Genomic DNA, 19,839 nt, shown 5'->3' with positions numbered 1-19,839 from the left:
TATAGGACTCAAAAATACCATGATACTTCCACAAGAAAGTGTGATGGCAAATGATCATGATGTAACTGTCATCGTGGAGTTTGGCAAGGTTGACGGAATGCCCGTTTATAATTTTAAAATAAGTTGCTGATTTGCTAATCGAATACGCAGGGTTACTTCACAATATTTTGATGATACGCACAAGTGTTATGTTTGTAGCGTATCTGTAATTTTCGTTGCGTATTTGATACGCTTGGATTTTATTTTACTGCATATTTCTGCATTTCTGATGTGTATTTTACGCAGATACGCAGCTTATCTGGAGCTCTGCAATAACAAGCTTGTGAGCTGTGTCGGTCAACAAACATACTTTTTATTCAAATTGTGTGTCAGGCTGGACATACTTGTCCTTTTTGCGGCACCTGTTGTCGTATATTCGTATAGTTCTTACACTCAGTTGTTTCGCCTTTTGTGCCTGATGGAGTCCGTTTCCAGGAATTAATTTTGTCCAAGTAGTCTTAGAGTGAGTAAGTTGGGTTAAACATGTTAAACACTGCTTTTAACAATATTCCAGTTATGTCGCGGCGTGTCAGCTTTATGTGGGAGGAAAGCCCGAAGTGATGCAATTGTCAGACGCTTACCACTTCGGTGAAATCCACGTGCCGGGGTATGGTGCTGACAAACCTAGAATTGTAATCGGGGCGAACCGGGATTCGAACCCACAATCATAGGTTTCTGGTGAGCCCAAGGGACGCAACTCTGCAGAGTAAATTGCAGCGCGTAAGACGACTTGGCCACCCATGCCCAAAAAGTTGTCTTAGAATCAACAGAAGGTACTTGGTCTTGTTCAAACGTAAGTATTCATATTATTTTCTTTGATTGCTCCCTGGCTACACTACTAAAAATCCTTTGCTGGTGGCAAGTTTATTGGGATATTTAGAGTTGGGAGTTCCTAGAATTCTAATGCTTATGACCTAAACTGGAGTACAAATGATTAGATATTATTGATATTATTGATTTATTGATCTTAGATTTTACAATTTTTCCTGCTGCTAAGCCATAGGTAAGTCTATTATCATGAATAATCCTTTGCTTGTTTTGTGTCCTTATCAAAACATAGCTAGACATGGTAAATAAGAACCCAAATATCTTCGAGTAACTGGTTCACCATATCTGAATTGGTTGGGGAAAGAACCCAAGATCCTACAAAACTGTTTGTTTGTTTGTTTGTTTGTTGTTTAACGCCGCACTGAGCAATATTCCAGCTGTATGACGGCTGTCTGTACATAATTGAGTCTGGACCAGACAATCCAGTGATTGACATCATGAGCATCGATCCATGCAATTGGTATAAGATGATATGCATCAGCCAAGTCAGCGAGCCTGACCACCTGATCCTATTAGTCGCCTCTTACGACAAGCATAGTCACCTTTTACGGCAAGCATGGGTTGCTGAAGACTTGTTCTACCCCTTATCTTCATTGGTCTAACAAAGTTAGGTAGGTTTTTCGTCTTTCTATCATAGATGGATGGAATATAATGACTGGACTCAACTTCAGGAATTCAGAGTGATGTGCAAACGTTATAACCACTCGGCTACTACCAACACTTTCAAATGTTTTTGTGGGAAATCAAATTACAATACCTAGCTAACTATCTGGTACACATGATGCAATGAAAATTAATAATGAAACAAGTTGTGGCCCTATAAATGACATTCACTCACCCACTCACTCTTCACAAATAGTTGAGTCGTAAAAATCACCCAATTGTTAATTCCGGATATAGAATCATATCACCCCTGATTTTACTTCAAAATCAACAAATTCTCATGATTTCTTCATTACGGACACACACAACAACATGATTGTTATGAGCCTGCACAAACATTTTTTGGCTAAATATTTACCTGATTTACGAGATGCTGCATGAAATATCTGAAACACCTTCAATTATTTGTCTCTAGTGTTCTTAAAAAAATTTATCACACAAAATTCAAATGATGTCATTCATTCCCCAAAACAAGATAACATAATGGCTATGACGTCAGCTGAACATGTGTGATGTAAGATTTCCGATCTGCTTACGATATTTCCAAAAACTGCACCTCACACACACCTAGTTATATGTCAACACACCCTCCCCTGATGATTAAATAGCATATTCCATTCTTTGATATGGGTCATGCCAATCAACAAATTGGGGGTGGCAGGTAGCTCTTTGGACCACACAGTGACCTTTTCTCCTAGGTCAGAAGGATCGGTCATAAGCATAGGTAGCCTTTGTGCTTTGACAGGCGGAAACTGCCTGAGGTACAAATAAACATACAATCCTTGGATATAAAATATTATCTTGATGTCCCTATAGAAGGAGGATACGTGCGAGTTTCTTAGACGCAAACTTACACAACGTTGTTTTATTATTTCTATATAGGTCATGCTTTAATAGTTATGAGGAATAATTCCTCCATATTATGATACATAACACGTATACATAACGATGATATTAGAAAAGTTTTAGGCTTTTATCTTTGGTAAACTGTGACAAAGTTATTCAACATGTTCAACATATTTTTTATCAGCATCAATCATTTTCACAAACTATACTCCACATGCACATCCTCTGAACATGTCAAATATCAACCGTAGGAAACGTTTATGACATTGAAACAAGGAAATTCTGTGACAAACGTCACTTGTCACAAACTAGATGACCTTTCAACTTTGTCAGCTGTCACTTGTTGAGTGCAAGAGTGATACTCACTGATATACAAACTATCGTCATAGTAACCACATAGTAACTTCTTTTTTTTGTAATCATTAAACTTACTAATTAACTCATTCACTGTCTACCATGTTTATCTGTAAGGTCAAAAAAACGTATTGTTTCTGGTCTTTTTGTTTGACCTACAATGACTTGACAACTGTTTTGGGGGGGCATGACATTAACAATCTTTGATTATTACACGCTGAAGGAAAAACGTAGTGGTCTTCAGTATTAAAATGCCCTTATCGCAGGGATTCATAAAAGTTCACTAGAGTAATGTCAAAACTGCACTCGACAATCCTTAAAGGCCTTATAATCTCCCCCCCACGCACAACCTGCATAAATACAAGATTTATCTTGCGTCAAGTGCAGTTTGTAGGTTAATTTGGGGGAAAGCTGGTTAGAGTGACCTGCCCTTGGTTAAAAATCTGGAAAATAAAAATGCACGAGGTAGGAGTCTGAAAATGATGCAGGCAGACAATGGACAATAATCCTTGGAGGGGGGGGGGGCCTTATCGATCTTTGTAAAGATAACCTCTCTTGTCTTAATATACCTGTAGATGCAGAACTACTGAATTTTGAATTGCAGGTTTTCAAATGCTGAGATTGTGAGGACTGGAATAAAAATGATTCCACAAACATTTGGATGTAGCGATGAATAAGTAATACACTTATTTGCCATATTTGTAAACTGTGCTCTAGGTGGAGAAAGCGTACTACAGAAAAAACAGACACAATTCTTTTTTTTCTTGCATGTTTCCAAATGTATGTTGTGATACTGATGTTGTTGTCATATGAATTGTCACGATGACCCATTAGTGCTACCAGACTCTGTCATGTTTGTCCTGACAAAAATATGGGATGGGGATCCAAAACAAACATTGAGGGGCTTATCTGCAATGTAACGAAAACAATGTGTCTGTGCATATCCAATTCATTGTTCTTCCAAAATAAAGGATGCATCAATGCATCATTATATCAATTGGTGTAGGGCCTGAATGAATCTATGATGTTGTGCATCTTTGCTAGCACTAGGTGTTCCATCTTTAATCGGACTCGGTCCCTCTGACCTCGTGTTCCTTCTAGCATGACAACAGTCGTTTATCAGTAAGCAGCCATTAACAATATTCCTCCATTCTTCTCTCAATCCCCACTCTCATATATTTAGTATATCTATCAGGCTTACAAGAGCACTTTTATGTTCTTCTTTCATTCGTCCATTTCATTACATCTTCGTTCTTTTCATTTTTATTCTCTTGACTGTCAACACTTGAATGCCTTCTTTGCTCATTCATTCACAATGCTCACGTGACCATTGGCATGATCAGGCATTCACTTATTCCTTCAATCCTTTGTTCACTAATATCCTGGGTGCCGTTGTACAAAACATCCTTAGCGTTACACCTGTCATTCTTCTATGTTAAGGTAAGGAGTTATAATCACCTTAGCGCTAAGATTGCTTTGTGCAATGGCACCCTGGTCCACTGTCCCTCATAGTCATACCATCCTTGTTTCATTCCTGCAGCAACAGAAACTAATATTTTTAGTCCACTGGTCCTTACAATTATAAAATATAGCAAAACCCTTAAAAAGGACACATTTTTATCAGTCCTTATGATATCCTAAGTATTGCGCAGTTTGGCAAGTACTTTAGGACTAGTTCCAATTTCTATTGCTGAACTATCCTTCCCTCACTTAGTATCACGCTCTTCGTCATTCACAATATTACATCATTCGTCCACACCATTTAATTTCTTCACTCCATCTCAAACATTCTCTGCCTTACTCACTCCAGTCAATATACAGTAAACTACGGTTATAACGAACTCAAAGGGACTACTAATTTTAGTTCTTTATAACCATAGTTCGTTATAAGCATATATACAGCATAACTACAGCAAATAGTCGGGACCAAAAAGAAAGTTCGTTATATCCGTCAGTTCGTTATAAGCGTGTTCGCTATAAACGTAGTTTACTGTATAAGCTAGACGTCTTCCTCTTGACCCTCTTCCTCCGATCTCCACTTCCTCCCTCTTTCATTGCTTATCTGTTAAACCAATCAATCATTCAATTAAGTGCAGCAGTCATACACAACTGATAAGTTATGCATTAAAGCCATGTACAGCATGCTTCCACTTGTGCGTGTTGTAAGTATGTATAAGTATCGGAAACCGATGTTCCTGTGAAATAGGGCAGGTCAGGATGACCCTGCACCACAGTGAACAGTGCAGTGCATCTGCGTTGCATCAACTCACAGGTAACCTCACATCTCCAACCATAGAACACGTTCGCCAATGTGAAATTGGAAATTGTTGCATCTATTCATACTGTGAAGATGATAACTATTCACACAGCGAAGAGGAGGTAATGATACCATGAACACCATTACTATTCATACCGTGAATCGGTAAATGCAACAATGAACATGTTAATCTAACCCATGAAATATTGTTGGCTACACAGAAAATCAGAAAGGGGTGGGCCGTCCATTGCTTGAGGAGCACTATTCCTGGACTGCTTGTCAGAAGAGTGTTTAATTGGATTCATCAATAATTGATTGGTTCCCTTGATAATTGATTAGTTTCAGGTTCCAATCAATCAATCAATCCTAAATCTGTGGTGAATAATTTCCAATCATATTACACATTTTCTTATGAAGTAAGGGATATGAAAACTGTAGTACAACATACTTAAACATTAAAAATGCATATAATTGTATTTGACACTGGATAAAGATGAGGAAAGAAGACTCTTGCATTTTGCGATATAATCAGCTGGCAACAGGGACTCTCATCATTACCTGAGCTTGTTAACCCAAACAGAATGTTACTAGACTCAGACTTGGGACAAGTGAAATTACAAAGTCACAAAATGCTATGTGTATGAGTTTGTTTGTAGTTTAATGCCACTCAGCAATATTCCAGTTATATGATGGGGGTCTGTAAATAATCAAGTCTGGACCAGACAATCCAGTAATTTACATCATGAGCCTAGATCTACGCAATTAGGATACGATGACATGCATCAACCAAGTCAGCAAGCCTGACCACCCGATCCCGTTAGTCACCTCTTATGACAAGCATGGGTTGCTGAAGACCAATTCTAACCCGGATTTTCATGGGTGTATCAGGAATAAATTCCGAGTCTTTGAGTGGATGCCTTATCAAGTCGGTTACCCAACTGCACTTCATAGTGATTACAAATATCCAACTGACCCATCGACTTTCAGCACATTTAAAGACCTTTCTTATCTTATGTAAAGTAAACCGAAATCCACAACACACTTGATTATTTTTTCATGTACATTTTGGTATAGAAAATATTAATGTAATATAATAAATGATATAAGTAGTGTTACTTCCAACAGACATGAGAGATAACGAACAGAATTCATCCTCTTGATATCCTTGAAGTTGAAGGCTAACAAAGACACACATGTTCCTATTTGCTTAAACCTGAACATCAGCCCAAAACTATTAATTCAATAACCTCAACATGTTTCCTAATCGAGCATCTTTAAGCGTCAATAAAACAAACACGACAGATTCAACACATGGTTTTCAACAATTATTATTAATTTTCTGACTAACAGTCACTTTTGTATTGAGCATTGATTGTAAAACACAGCCGTTAACGTCAAGTACCTCCTTCTTCCACGTAGTCAGCAAATGATGGATGTGTATTTTCGATCTTCATTTCTAATTATGTCTAATACCTAATTGTTTGCAATTATCATCTCATTTCTCCTCCTAATACAGAAAGTCATTGTGTCATATTGATAGTACATAAAGTTGTTAGCAAAGTGGCGAGAATTCCACATTGGCATAATTTATAATTGTTTTCATATTTAACAATAATTAACACAGTTTATTCAAAATATTAAAATCATAATTTCAAGAAATGCATTCCAACTGAAACAAGAATACAATTTCAACAACTTGTGGGGAAAAGATTATTAGGCAAATATTACACTCTTATGTGCTCAAAGCACTGTTATCGCTAAAGACGGAAGCCTCTTTTAAGAGGGGACCATATCCTTGTGGGCACAGCCAACTTATTTCACTAGCAGGATATTACAAGTCTCAAACAATGTACTCGTAAATATACATCCTAGTTCGGCTAAAATGGATCTCTGCAAGAATATCAAACTACGTGTAACTACTCCTCTATTATATATAGGTCATCATTCAAAATACCAGCTATGTTGTTCATCGACCTCTCTACTCAATTCTTGCAGATTTTATTACAGAATATCAAACTTGACATTTAATTTTTAGTTTGCAAATGTTCTATTGGCCAACATCAGCATGTTTCTTCCCTCTAATAATAGTTACCATTGATGTATTTTGGTTTGTGCCATTATGCTATTGTCCAAATGATTTTTATTATATAGCTGGTGGATTGTTAACATTTGGATCAATCGAATTAAAATAAAAATAGATTTGTGTCAATGAATATATTTTCTTTTTATTGGGTATTAAGTTGTTTACATTGGTTGGTGAATTGGGGAAAAATAAACATCTCCTAATACTGTTCAAATTGAATGACGTCAAGTAGTTGTATGGTAACATGTATATGTTCTATACTTTACTATGTTTACTACCGAGGAGGCTTTCTTCAGGGGCTGCCAGTGGTCAGACACAACATATGATGCATTTTATCCATTATCATGATTTTAATAACATAATTGTTCTAAATGTGGCTTTTGGCTGTGGTCAGTTGAATTAGTAAACATAAAAAAATGTTGTCTGAAACATGCTAAGTTGCCATACTAATTTCCTTCTAATACAGACCATTAAAAATGAAATGTAAAACTACATGTTATGTTTTATGTTATGGTTACACTTGTGCACATTTGCACAATCATATACACTGTTCAACTTGATAATGTATCAGTGCTGACATGTGCAACAATGTATTTCAATACACAATTATAAGTGTTGATTCTGTCCATATGATTTGTATTGCATGATCCATAAAGTATTTATGACATGTTCATATCACACTCTGCTGTTACAGAAACATCCAGTATTTATTCTTCTCCGTTAACTGGAAAATAGTGGACACATTACAAGCACAATCTTGTACCACATACCACTGGCTTAACATTTAAAAGTATTCAGTTCAATTTTGAAGTTTTGAATGTTTAAAATAACACATCAAGGTCTTCTGTGATCATGGTAATGTATATTAAAAAATGCTCATTTGTATACCACATATTCATGATAATCAAGAGAAAAAAACCTTAATATTTCAATAGAGCTGGAAAGCTAAATCGTATGTCCATTAGCAGATTAGTCCCATACATAATCAGTGACAAGAGTCTCTAATCCAGGACCAGATCTAGTTACAAATATTTGAGTCCATGATCAAGATGAGCTGTCAAAAGCACAAAGGTTCATATGTCACATAAGACACATTCAGGTATGGAGACTCGAATGTTTTTGGCACAGACTGTGTATAACCAGCTGACGACATTTCTTTACAATTATTCATTACAGTGATGAGAAAAAAACCAGAAATATAAAGATATAAATAATACATTCATTACAATATTATATTCATTACCGATTCCCAATATAATGAATTAATGATATCATAATCATTAAAAGGGTATCAGAGCTCCAGATAGGCTTTTGGTGTTGTGGGTATTTTACCCATTCATTTTAAAATCATTGGGTATCAGTAATTCTATCCGGGTATTCAAATTTCTGTTACCCACTAGTTTTTACACATATGGGTATTTAAGTTAAATATTTAAAAACACTATTCATCTAGTCCCTGCAAACTGGTGTCGTGTGTGTTCGAGAGCTTTATAGGACTCAAAAATACCACGATACTTCCACAAGAAAGGGTGATGGCAAATGATCATGATGTAACTGTCATCGTGGAGTTTGGCAAGGTTGACGGAATGCCTGTTTATAATTTCAAAATAAGTTGCTGATTTGCTAATCAAATACGCAGGGTTATTTCACAATATTTTGATGATACGCACAAGTTTTATTTTTGTAGCGTATCTGTAATGTTCGTTGTGTATTTGATACGCTTGGATTTTATTTTACTGCATATTTCTGAATTTCTGATGGGTATTTTACGCAGACACGCAGCTTATCTGGAGCTCTGGGTATATAGTCCTGTCATAATTTTCTCTCGATTGAAACAAAAAACTTGTTATCCAACTATTCGGAAATTATCAGATAATAATCTTTCAGCTCTTGATTAAACATGATATGAGCTGGCTTCAACTGTGAACAAGATGGTAAACATGGCTGCAGAGATATTGACAAAGTGCCACCATGATAACTCATAATTGCTGCAAATGCTAATCATTTACTCAATGCATCCACTAAATAGTAAAACAAGGTCAACAAAACAAAATCATTAGCTGGTTTCACATCAATATATCATAACCATACGATAACAGCACTCTATTGACTGTAGTGTTAGGTTGTTAAAGTATACATTCACAAAAACAGTTTTGTAATTACACGATCAATATTTTAAACAGGATATTACTTCAGAACACAAACATGACAAATGGTCCCTTTTATGTCATTTATAGGTCAATTTTGAATTCAAGGTAAAATTAATTGAGTCATAAATCACCAATGTATAAAACGTAAATTGAAATAATTTCTTCTGACGTCCAGATCAAAAATTTAACTTAAATATAAAACTGCATAATGCTGAATACAAATTAATTCACCAAAAAATCAAATCAACCAGATGACATTTTAGATCAACTTATAAAGCAAAGTCCAACGCTGAACAAATGATATATTAAGAGTATTACTTATCTTGTTTATTGACATGATTGAAATGCAAATCTAAACTTTATGCTCCATACCAGGTTAGCCATAAACAACCCACAAACTACAGCTACTTACTTGCTCTTGTGTTGCCTTGCTTTATCCAGGGTCCACGGACACATCCACATGCTTACAAGAATGTGTAAACTTCCCACTAACGTAATCCCTGGAAAATCACCACTAAAACACTTTGTCAAACCAGTTATCCCATGTGGAGAACTGCACACTATCTCTCCCACAGCATTACGAACCTCTCATAACACATGCACTACATGTGTTCAGCCTGTGTTGGCTGGACCAATTCACTGACATGACCTACAAACTCTACGAGTGGGAGTAAGGCAAAAAAAACCTACTACCCCAAACCGTGGAGGTTTCTGTAGACACAAACAGCGCCCCCTATCAACGAACCTGAGGAATGTTGGGTCAGATTTCGTCTCTCTCTTCTAGCCTAGTGTCCCTGTTGCTATGGCGATACATCAACAAAGATTCTCTTCTCATGGGCTTCAGTAAAGAGCTACATTTAAACATGTTTTTATCATTACTCAGAACATGTACAATTATGTGGGAGTGAGGGTTTTTTACGATCACACGCAACATACGTGATCCTTCTATCTGTGACTGTAAAGGGAGGACGGCTTCGCGACATTAAACAATGTAAGACATTAAATGGGAGTAAAGTTGCTATAAGTGCCAATGCAAGTCCAATTATAACAATATTATTTTATGTCTCCTATCATGTCTAATTCTATTCCACATATCCACATTTCTCATCATTATAACAGAGCTACAGATAAGCAGCATATTTGCTTAAATACCCCCCAAAAATATTAAAAACCCAATTACTTTCAATGAACATGGGTACAGAAATGCATACATTAAATGAAACCCTCAAATGTATAAAAACAGCTAGCGTAAATACACAATGAAGCTTTTTCAGCATACGTACAAAGGACCTAATTTCCACAACAGAATTACGAGCTAATTTACTTTCCAAGTCAAGCCTCTGTATTTAGAACATTATTATATTTTTTTTAAATCTGAAAATGTTCACTAATTTAGGGAGAAACCCAAATGAGTGATGAATAGATGAGTGAAAAAATATTGGTTACTCAATGAAAAATGTAATACACCAATTAAAATAGAAACCCAAGAGTAAAAAGCTCAATTGCTCAAAAACCTATCTGGAGTTCTGTTATAAACATGGATAAACATGACCAAATGGAAATGGTATATGTTTTCGTTTCCCACCTATAGCCTTAAAACTTTAAAAAATTTACAACTCAGCTCTTCAAACTTAAAGACTCTTATACTAAGAAAAAAACTGGCATAAGTGCACGAAGAATGACACATATCTTTGGAACTTGAAAAATATGTTTAAGAGCTTTGAAGTGGCATTGTGATGTTAAGTAATCTACACAGCAAGATTGCAACAATGATGTAGCCAAATCAGCTAGTCTGATAGCACAAGACTGCAAAACTGTGCTGAGGGGAAGAAACTATCCAAAGAAGAGAGTCCTTATGATCAGTAGCAGTTGAGGGCTATAATTCTGAACCAGTTCTTAATACTTTAATTTTGCTACAATTGTTACTGAACAAACCCAATAGAAACTGTAAACATTGTAAACAATTCTGTCTGGTTGAACAGCAACGAACCCTGAGGACTTGTGATGTACGAGATGTGTTGGGGTGGTTTGTTTTTTAAAGCTGGAAACTCTGTTCTAGGATCAAAGAATAAGAAGAAATGCATAGTGTGAAAAAGGAGTTTAAGTTTAAAAATACAAGTCTTGCACTAGTCTTCTGGACTAAGTCTTTCACAGGCATTTAGAAGTTGAAGGACATGAATACATGACACTTTTTTATGGATAACAACTAATTATTCTTGTAAAAAATCCCCCATCAATATTTGCCCAATGAAGGACCAAGAAGTAGCCTTGAAAAACCTTCTGGTCTAGTCTTAAAAATCACAAATATCTAACGCTGATAACAGGAGACAGTGAGACGAGAATTAATTGGCTTTGGTTACTCATTCAGAAAACAAACCATAAAATCTTCTTTTAGAGTGACTTACAAATGACAGGAGTCAACATCATAGTCTGAAGCAAATGACGGTACAAATTCCCAATTTGAATTTAAACTTTCCCAATTCCTTCGAAATTACATTTAAAAAATCCAATTTTGTACAATGTCACAATTTTTCCTCAATTTGCCTGCAAGGCCAACTAGTTTGGAATCCGAGATAAACCCTTGCTATATCATGTGGAAGGGACTCCCAGAGCATATCTTCGTAGCACGGTACTGGGAGTGGGAGTATTTAGAAAAGGGCAATGGTGATTATGGCTATTCATCATACAGCACTGTGTCGACACACATTATGATTATGAGGATAATCCGGGGTAGAATAGGTCTTCAGCAACCCATGCTTGCCATAAAAGGCGACTATGCTAGTCATTAGAGGCAACTAACGGGATCGGGTTGTCAGACTTGCTGACTTGGCTGATGCATATCATCTTATACCAATTGCATGGATCTATGCTCATGATGTCAATCACTGGATTGTCTGGTCCAGACTCAATTATGTACAGACCGCAATCAAATAGCTGGAATATTGCTGTGGTGGCGTAAAACAACAAACAAACAAATTAGGAGGATACAGAGTAGAACAATCTTACTTATCTACTGGCAAATATCCGTCCGGTGGCCTCTTGAACACGCGAACTTGTAATTCCAACTACAAACCCTGGTCTTTCTCATTCTGGAGCAAAGTCACAAAATAATTGGGCTTGCCTTTGTAAAGGTACCACCGATCTATGAGCTCTTTACCGATTCCTGGCTACTGGTTTTTTTCAAAATGAAACGCAATTATCATGATTATAAATTACTATTTATATCATTCTTAAGGTGAATTTGCACTTCTTTGATAACAAAAAGGGCAGAAAATGTGAAAACAATCAGATCTGAATTGCTCAATTGAATTCCAAGAGAGTTATGGAAACTGAACCCTTGAAAAGCTGCACAAACAAGAGGTCACTCTGACAAATCGTGGCGATGGTATGATTCAGTTAATGAAAAAGAAACAAAAAATCAATATGTCAATAATCTTGATAATAACATCAAATCTAATCATGATTATTATGATTATTCAGACTTTTCAGCAAAAGACCTGCCATGTAACATGTACATGATGTACCACAAACAGCTTTTTTAAATATGTGTTTTTATTATCGTAACTACTGCCATATTTCTTTGTATCAAATTACACAAAACATCTTGATGAAGCAATGTAAACATGCAAACATGATTAACTGGCTCATTTACTGCAAGGCCATTACAAGATAAACCACGCATCTAGTGTCATGTTTACATCAAGTGACTTCAGTAAACAAGCTCTCTTTATTAATCCTAATGCTTCACAATGCATTTACATCATCATGATTATTCCACTTCTTACCCGAGATATTGAAATAACCCCAAAGCATATTCACTCAGCATAAATCATGTAAATAGGAGTGTGAGTTGGGTTTAACGCCGCTTTTAACAGCATTCCAGTTATCATGGTTATAGTACGGCGTGTCAGCTTAATCACAATCATTGTTAACAGGTTAATGTGGGAGGAAAGCCCAAAGTTTACCACTTCAGTGAAACCCACGAGCACAGGTATGGTGCTGACAAGCCTAGAAGCATTTGGTTTTGTTTGGTTTGTTGTTTAACGCCGCACTAAGCAATATTCCAGCTATATGACGGCGGTCTGTAAATAATCGAGTCTGGATCAGACAATCCAGTGATTGACATCATGAGCATCGATCCACGCAATTGGGATTCAATGACATGCATCAGCCAAGTCAGCAAGCCTGCCCACCCGATCCCGTTAGTCGCCTCTTGCGACAAGCATAGTCGCCTCTTGGGACAAGCACAGTCGCCTTTTACGGCAAGCATGGGTGGTTGATGAAGTCCTATGGATCTTCTACCCTGGATCTTCACGAGTCTAATTTTGACAGAAACTACATTTAGTCATTTACACCGGGGAATGGGGTTAAACATTGCGTCCAAGATTATTGCACTTAGATAGCGATGTGTGCATGCACGTGTGTGGCTGCTTGTACTAGTCTGGACTGGTGCTGATTTTATAGTGCAAGCCCACTGAGGTACCATGCCGCAGTTTAACATGAATACTCCACTCAGACACAATGTACTGACTTGTGAGCGCCAGGCAGGGAAACATCAAGCATCATCTTTTCACGTCTCTTGGTATGACGCATCCTGGGATCAAACCCACAACCTTCTGCTCTACCACTAGGACACGGAAGCGCTCACATTGAGATCTGAGTGAGATCGGCCTGTGGAAAATCTAGCCTTGCTTCATTCAGGACTATAACATAACAGTGAGAGCTGGGCGGAATGGAAAATAGTACGAACATGACCTTGTATACCCACAGTTTGATCACATGACGTCAAGACTAAGAAAGCATGACAAATTACACATAACACACGGATTAGTGATGTGTTCAAAGTTTGATTTTGTGTGGGTTAGTCAGACATTTTTAAAATTCATATTTGACATATTTAGACATACACTAAGTGCATGAGATATATAAATATTACTATGAGGCTGCATTTTTCAAAAAAAGGTTGCACTTTTGCAAGTTTTATGCACACATGATGTAGCTAAATCGAGCCCTGTACAGACACATGATAAACACTGAGCTGAAATGTTTGTTTTGTTTGTTTGTTTGTTGTTTAACGCTGCACTCAGAAATATTCCAGCTATATGACGGCAGTCTGTAAATAATCGAGTCTGGACCAGACAATCCAGTGATAAATATCATAAGCATCGATCCACGCAATTAGGATCGATGACATGCATCAACCAAGTCAGCGAGCCTGACCACCCGATCCCGTTAGTCGCCTTTTACGACAAGCAGAGTCACCTTTTACGGCAAGTATGGGTTGCTGAAGACCTATTCTACCCTGGAATCTTCACGGTTCTGAGCTGAAATATACTTCCTCTCTATATCCGTGTATCATCTGAAGCAATTATTCATCAAAGTTGGATGAATGAGGTTTTATGTATACTACTCAAAAGAAGTTAAGGATCACCCGATTCTTTCATATTGGTAATGTTAATCTGTCATGGCATGAGAGATTAACTATTGTCATGATTGTAATATGAAAGAATCAGGTGATCCTTAACTTCTTTTGAGTAGTATAGAATCAGCAATATCATAACCACATCCAATAAGATGGCCCCATATTTCAGAGGCTGCAACCTCTTTTTGGTACGCAGGATTTTTGGGTCTATTTAGAGGGTATTCTGGACATGCAAAAGAAATTGTATTTGGTATGCTGATTCAACATATTAAAAAAATATTAGTGTATGTAAACATTTCCATTAAATATTATATTTTTTCACAATTTTTTCTGTAATTTAACTTCTTATTTCACCCTTTTATGACCTAGAATCATGTTCTTTAAGTTTTCAGCTGTGATCAACATTGTTCCTTTGTAGAGTGAATTCTGGCACGTACTGTTGTCTTCAGGATTGGTGGGTGTGAAGAAATGAGAAGGTATTCAGGATTGGGGGGTGTGGGGGGTGGGGGGTGTGGGTGTGGGTGTGGGTGTGGGTGTGTGGGTGTGATTGGTTGTGGTGGTGGTTTGGCACCCCTATTTAATCCAGCCACAAACACAAAAACTCACACACCAACCACTCATCTTATATCATGTATATGTGTTAAAATCAAACATTGAAAACTACACAAAATACCACATGAAGACCTAAGTACAAATCTGCCATATTAACAGTCACAAAAGACAGCTGTACAGTTCAACATATCATGTGTAACCCTTGTATAGTGACACGGCAAGATTCTCCTCAACCAATCCAAATTCTTATTACAGAACTAGGTCACTTGCTTCACTGTCTTAATTCAACATAAATATTTAAAATCTAATTAATGGACTCAGAGGCTAAAAAAGATTTGATCTATATCCCTGGTGATGGCAAAACAAACACGGTGGAATCCTGTGCCAGGCAATCATTAAATGATGGCCCTATGATTGTCAGAATAACCATAATTGCAAAGATTGAGAGTGATGGAATGTTTTACTGACACTTCGGTCATTTCTTAGGAAATTATTATCATGATTATCATGTTTATGTGGGTGTATTTACGTCAAGGAGAGACAATCTGATGGCTAAAGGTCTTATCAAAAACTCCAAGTTATCGTCACATTGAAACCCACAAGGTCATATAATATTTATTATTTAGTACTTTTGTTGTTTTGGAGTAATACTTATATTGTGATGTGTGGACAGACATCAATATCCAGCATTATTAATCAACTAACTATACATTCTATAGTATGCCTAAATTGGCCTGCATCATACGTACAGTCCAGCAGGGCCAATACGGGATAGGAGGGCCAATACGAAAACAGCCATTTAATAACATAATATTACGGCCCCAGTACATGCATGGTGGCATGGTAGATTGTTACGGCAGATAGGTATAAACCTTGGCATATTATCGTAATAAAGTGAGAGAAAAAAACAACCGAGAACCCTCTCTTAGACACCTATAGCCATCTGACCTGTGTATTTGTCAAATTGTCTATGTGCCAAAAGTTTCAGTTGTGTATTTGTCAAATTGTCTGTGTGCCAAAAGCTTCAGTTGTGTATTTGTCAAATTGTCTGTGCCAAAAGTTTCAGTTGTGTATTTGTCAAATTGTCTATGTGCCAAAAGCTTCAGTTGTGTATTTGTCAAATTGTCTGTGTACCAAAAGCTTCAGTTGTGTATTTGTCAAATTGTCTACATGGTCTATGTGCCAAAAGCTTCAGTTGTGTATTTGTCGAATTGTCTATGTGCCAAAAGCTTCAGCTGTGTATTTGTCGAATTGTCTATGTGCCAAAAGCTTCAGTTGTGTATTTGTCAAATTGTCTGTGCCAAAAGCTTCAGTTGTGTGTTTGTCAAATTGTCTGTGCCAAAAGCTTCAGTTGTGTATTTGTCAAATTGTCTGTGTGCCAAAAGCTTCAGTTGTGTATTTGTCAAATTGTCTGTGCCAAAAGCTTCAGTCGTGTATTTGTCAAATTGTCTATGTGCCAAAAGCTTCAGTTGTGTATTTGTCAAATTGTCTGTGTACCAAAAGCTTCATTTGTGTATTTGTCAAATTGTCTATGTGCCAAAAGCTTCATTTGTGTATTTGTCAAATTGTCTGTGTGCCAAAAGCTTCAGTTGTGTATTTGTCAAATTGTCTATGTGCCAAAAGCTTCAGTTGTGTATTTGTCAAATTGTCTGTGTACCAAAAGCTTCAGTTGTGTATTTGTCAAATTGTCTGTGTGCCAAAAGCTTCAGTTGTGTATTTGTCAAATTGTCTGTGTGCCAAAAGCTTCAGTTGTGTATTTGTCGAATTGTCTGTGCCAAAAGCTTCAGTTGTGTATTTGTCAAATTGTCTGTGCCAAAAGCTTCAGTTGTGTATTTGTCAAATTGTCTATGTGCCAAAAGCTTCAGTTGTGTATTTGTCAAATTGTCTGTGTACCAAAAGCTTCAGTTGTGTATTTGTCAAATTGTCTGTGTGCCAAAAGCTTCAGTTGTGTATTTGTCAAATTGTCTATGCGCCAAAAGCTTCAGTTCAGCTCCTTATGTTTATATTTTTGAGCATTTGAGAGAGTCAGTGAGCGAGTGCTATTTACCACTGCAGTCATCAATTCCAGAAAGATCACATTGGCTTGTTACTATTTGAGTCAACCCACTGGTCTATTTGTACAATCACTTAAGTCTCATGGGATTACTTTCAGTCAAAAATGAAACAGATTAGTACCGTTTGGTTTACATAGTTGTCTCAGGAACAGAGATGAAATGTTTATGTCTCACACTGTCATTCATGAAAAGGGAATTCATGATTAATCATTTCATTCAACTTAAAGTAAAAATGTGTTCATACATATTTTTCCTTAAATTTCAGACCGTCTATATAAGTGCAATATCCTGGATGAAACATTGAAACTCATTTCACCTTTCCTCAAATTATATTGCTCATATTTTTTGTCACTTTGCCTAATTACATTTAATATCAATTATTCCTTAACTATAAAAAGGATTACTTATAAATGTGTGTAATGCCTTGCCAGATACAAAATATCACAAGAAAACTATATCCCCCGGAACTTTCTGACAGGAGTACTAAAAGCTGAGTCAGCACAATACCATCCCACCTGACCTAGTTATCACCTCAAAGTATTTGACACGACCACAGGTCCTTAAAAACAACATTATGTCTTAACTATCATCACATATAACAAACATAAGGTGTACAATTACATTAATAAACAATATGATCGCAAAGTCAACACGAGACGGTGCCCATAAATGCCATGTTACTATACCATGATATAACATCGTTTATCAACAGGACAGTGTGTAGTACTCGGTGAACTGTGTCGACTACGGCTAAAACGCCGACTGCAGTTATCGAAAGACACCGGGAACCTTACGTATCCATATGTGGGTCTCCAAAAATGTTGGGGACACCCTTGAAACACACGTCAAAGAAACAAATCCCCTGCGAAAACAACAAGTTGAAACTCACCTCGCAAGTCACATCCCACAGTCTGCCATAATGTTGACGTCATCCAATATTACTTTCCCGTGTTTTGATTGGACGACTGTCAACACGCGCCGTTTCGCGCGTTTTCGGTCATCGGTATGCGAAGTTATAACTGGGTCATTGGTATGTATATTGGTCTATTTGTGCTAGTTACAAAGAACATAAATTTACGATAGACTTTTTTCCACGCTTTACATATCAGATTAAGAATTACAATGCTAGGCTGACCAAATAGTATCAAACGTAATGGACATACATCAAAACAAAATAGACCGATTACTTTTAATGTCAAAATGCATAAGGATCTTAAAATTGATACAGAAAATTATACAGAATACATTTCTTTCAACACGCAACGAACGTATAATAAATCTATGCACACACTCATGAATTAAGTTACTGATTAAACAGAAATAGCGTAAAAATGGATGAAAATATATGGAAAGACAAAATGCAAATGCACAAAAATATCAACAGTTATAGAATTCTTTTATGGTTACATTTTCTGACTTCAAAATATTCCTAACAGCAGCTGCAGATCCCCATTAAAGTGTGTAGATGCAGTGTAGGTGATTATAATCCCTCTGTTTGGAGGGTACACTGCTCATGTTTACCGTCAAGTCTCCAAGGTACTCTCATTTCTTTCTCGAAAGTCTTGGAAAGGTTCTTATAAAATCAGATATAGAAACACGCCTCCAACAGTTTGACTTCAGTGGTTTGTGTACATATTTTTCACGATTCCTTGAAAGGCCATCTCCTGTTTAGTTGCATAAACTGCAGCGTTGAAGTCAAACTTTGAAGATACAAAAATAATATTAAAACATGTTATTGGATAAATGATGATTTTATAAATATTTTCATTACGACCCCGCCGGTAAATCAGTTTGCGTGTACTGTTAAACCACCGACATGCTAACCCCACAGATGACCTTTCTTTCGATGTATTACAAAAACAATTCACAAGCGATAATAGTTTGGAGTTTGTAGACGTTTTTATCTGTGTATAGCTCAGTATTTCTGGACACTCGGCCACGAACTCTGAACATATCCATACAAATATAGTATTTATTTAAGCATTGTAATACTATGTAAATTGAAATCGGATCCTCGATGCATGGAGTTTCAAACAGTCCCTGGATGTGCATTGTCCCCCGGTTTTCATACCTGCACATGTCGCGTATAGGTGTTTGTTTGTTGTAAATTGATACGTAACTTTGCATCCGGGCTGTGTACGACCCGACCGCCTTCCGTGACAGCGGGTCACGTCGACGTCACGAAACCCAGCTACATTACGACGGCAAATTTAGACTTGGAACAAGTAGACAAATGGCCAAAAATCAAAGTTTATGTTAAAGTATGGGAGTTACGATCGCCTAAGCGCTAAGATCGCTTTGTGGAACCGGGCCAGCATGGCCTACACCCAGGGCCCCCCCCCCCCCCAACACACACACACACACACACACACACACACACACACACGCACGCACGCACGCACACACACACACACACACACCCGTACGAGGGGACCTAATGAAACGGGTGATCAGGTTCGGCCGTATGCCCAAAAACGTTAAGAGATGGTACTTGTTGTTACCCTGCCTGGTGTTAAAACAAGGACTAGTCGGCTCGGAGGAAGTACACTATGTTTATGGCATGGTAGCGCTATGAACCGGCATTAATCCGG

General features: G+C 37.1%; 1 protein-coding gene across 3 annotated transcripts in view; it reads right to left on the bottom strand.

Annotated features, from left to right (window-relative positions):
- Nucleotides 1–18,197, bottom strand: part of LOC124112303 (mitogen-activated protein kinase kinase kinase 2-like) — a 105,646-nt gene extending 87,449 nt beyond the window's left edge. For 2 of the 3 annotated variants that reach the window (XM_046472349.2, XM_046472351.2), the window contains exon 1: nt 18,138–18,197. The gene's annotated coding sequence lies outside the window, so the exon portion shown is untranslated. Of the gene's footprint in view, nt 1–9,632; nt 9,882–18,137 lie in introns of those variants that run through there. The other variant, XM_046472350.2, reaches the window with a different exon arrangement.
- Between the last annotated feature and the right edge of the window lie 1,642 nt (nt 18,198–19,839).

Source organism: Haliotis rufescens, unplaced genomic scaffold (genome assembly GCF_023055435.1).
Source record: "Haliotis rufescens isolate VD_foot unplaced genomic scaffold, xgHalRufe1.0.p SCAF_4, whole genome shotgun sequence".
Taxonomy (NCBI): domain Eukaryota; kingdom Metazoa; phylum Mollusca; class Gastropoda; order Lepetellida; family Haliotidae; genus Haliotis; species Haliotis rufescens.
The sequence above is the reverse complement of the archived record's forward strand: the minus strand, read 5'-3'. Positions and strand labels throughout refer to the sequence as shown.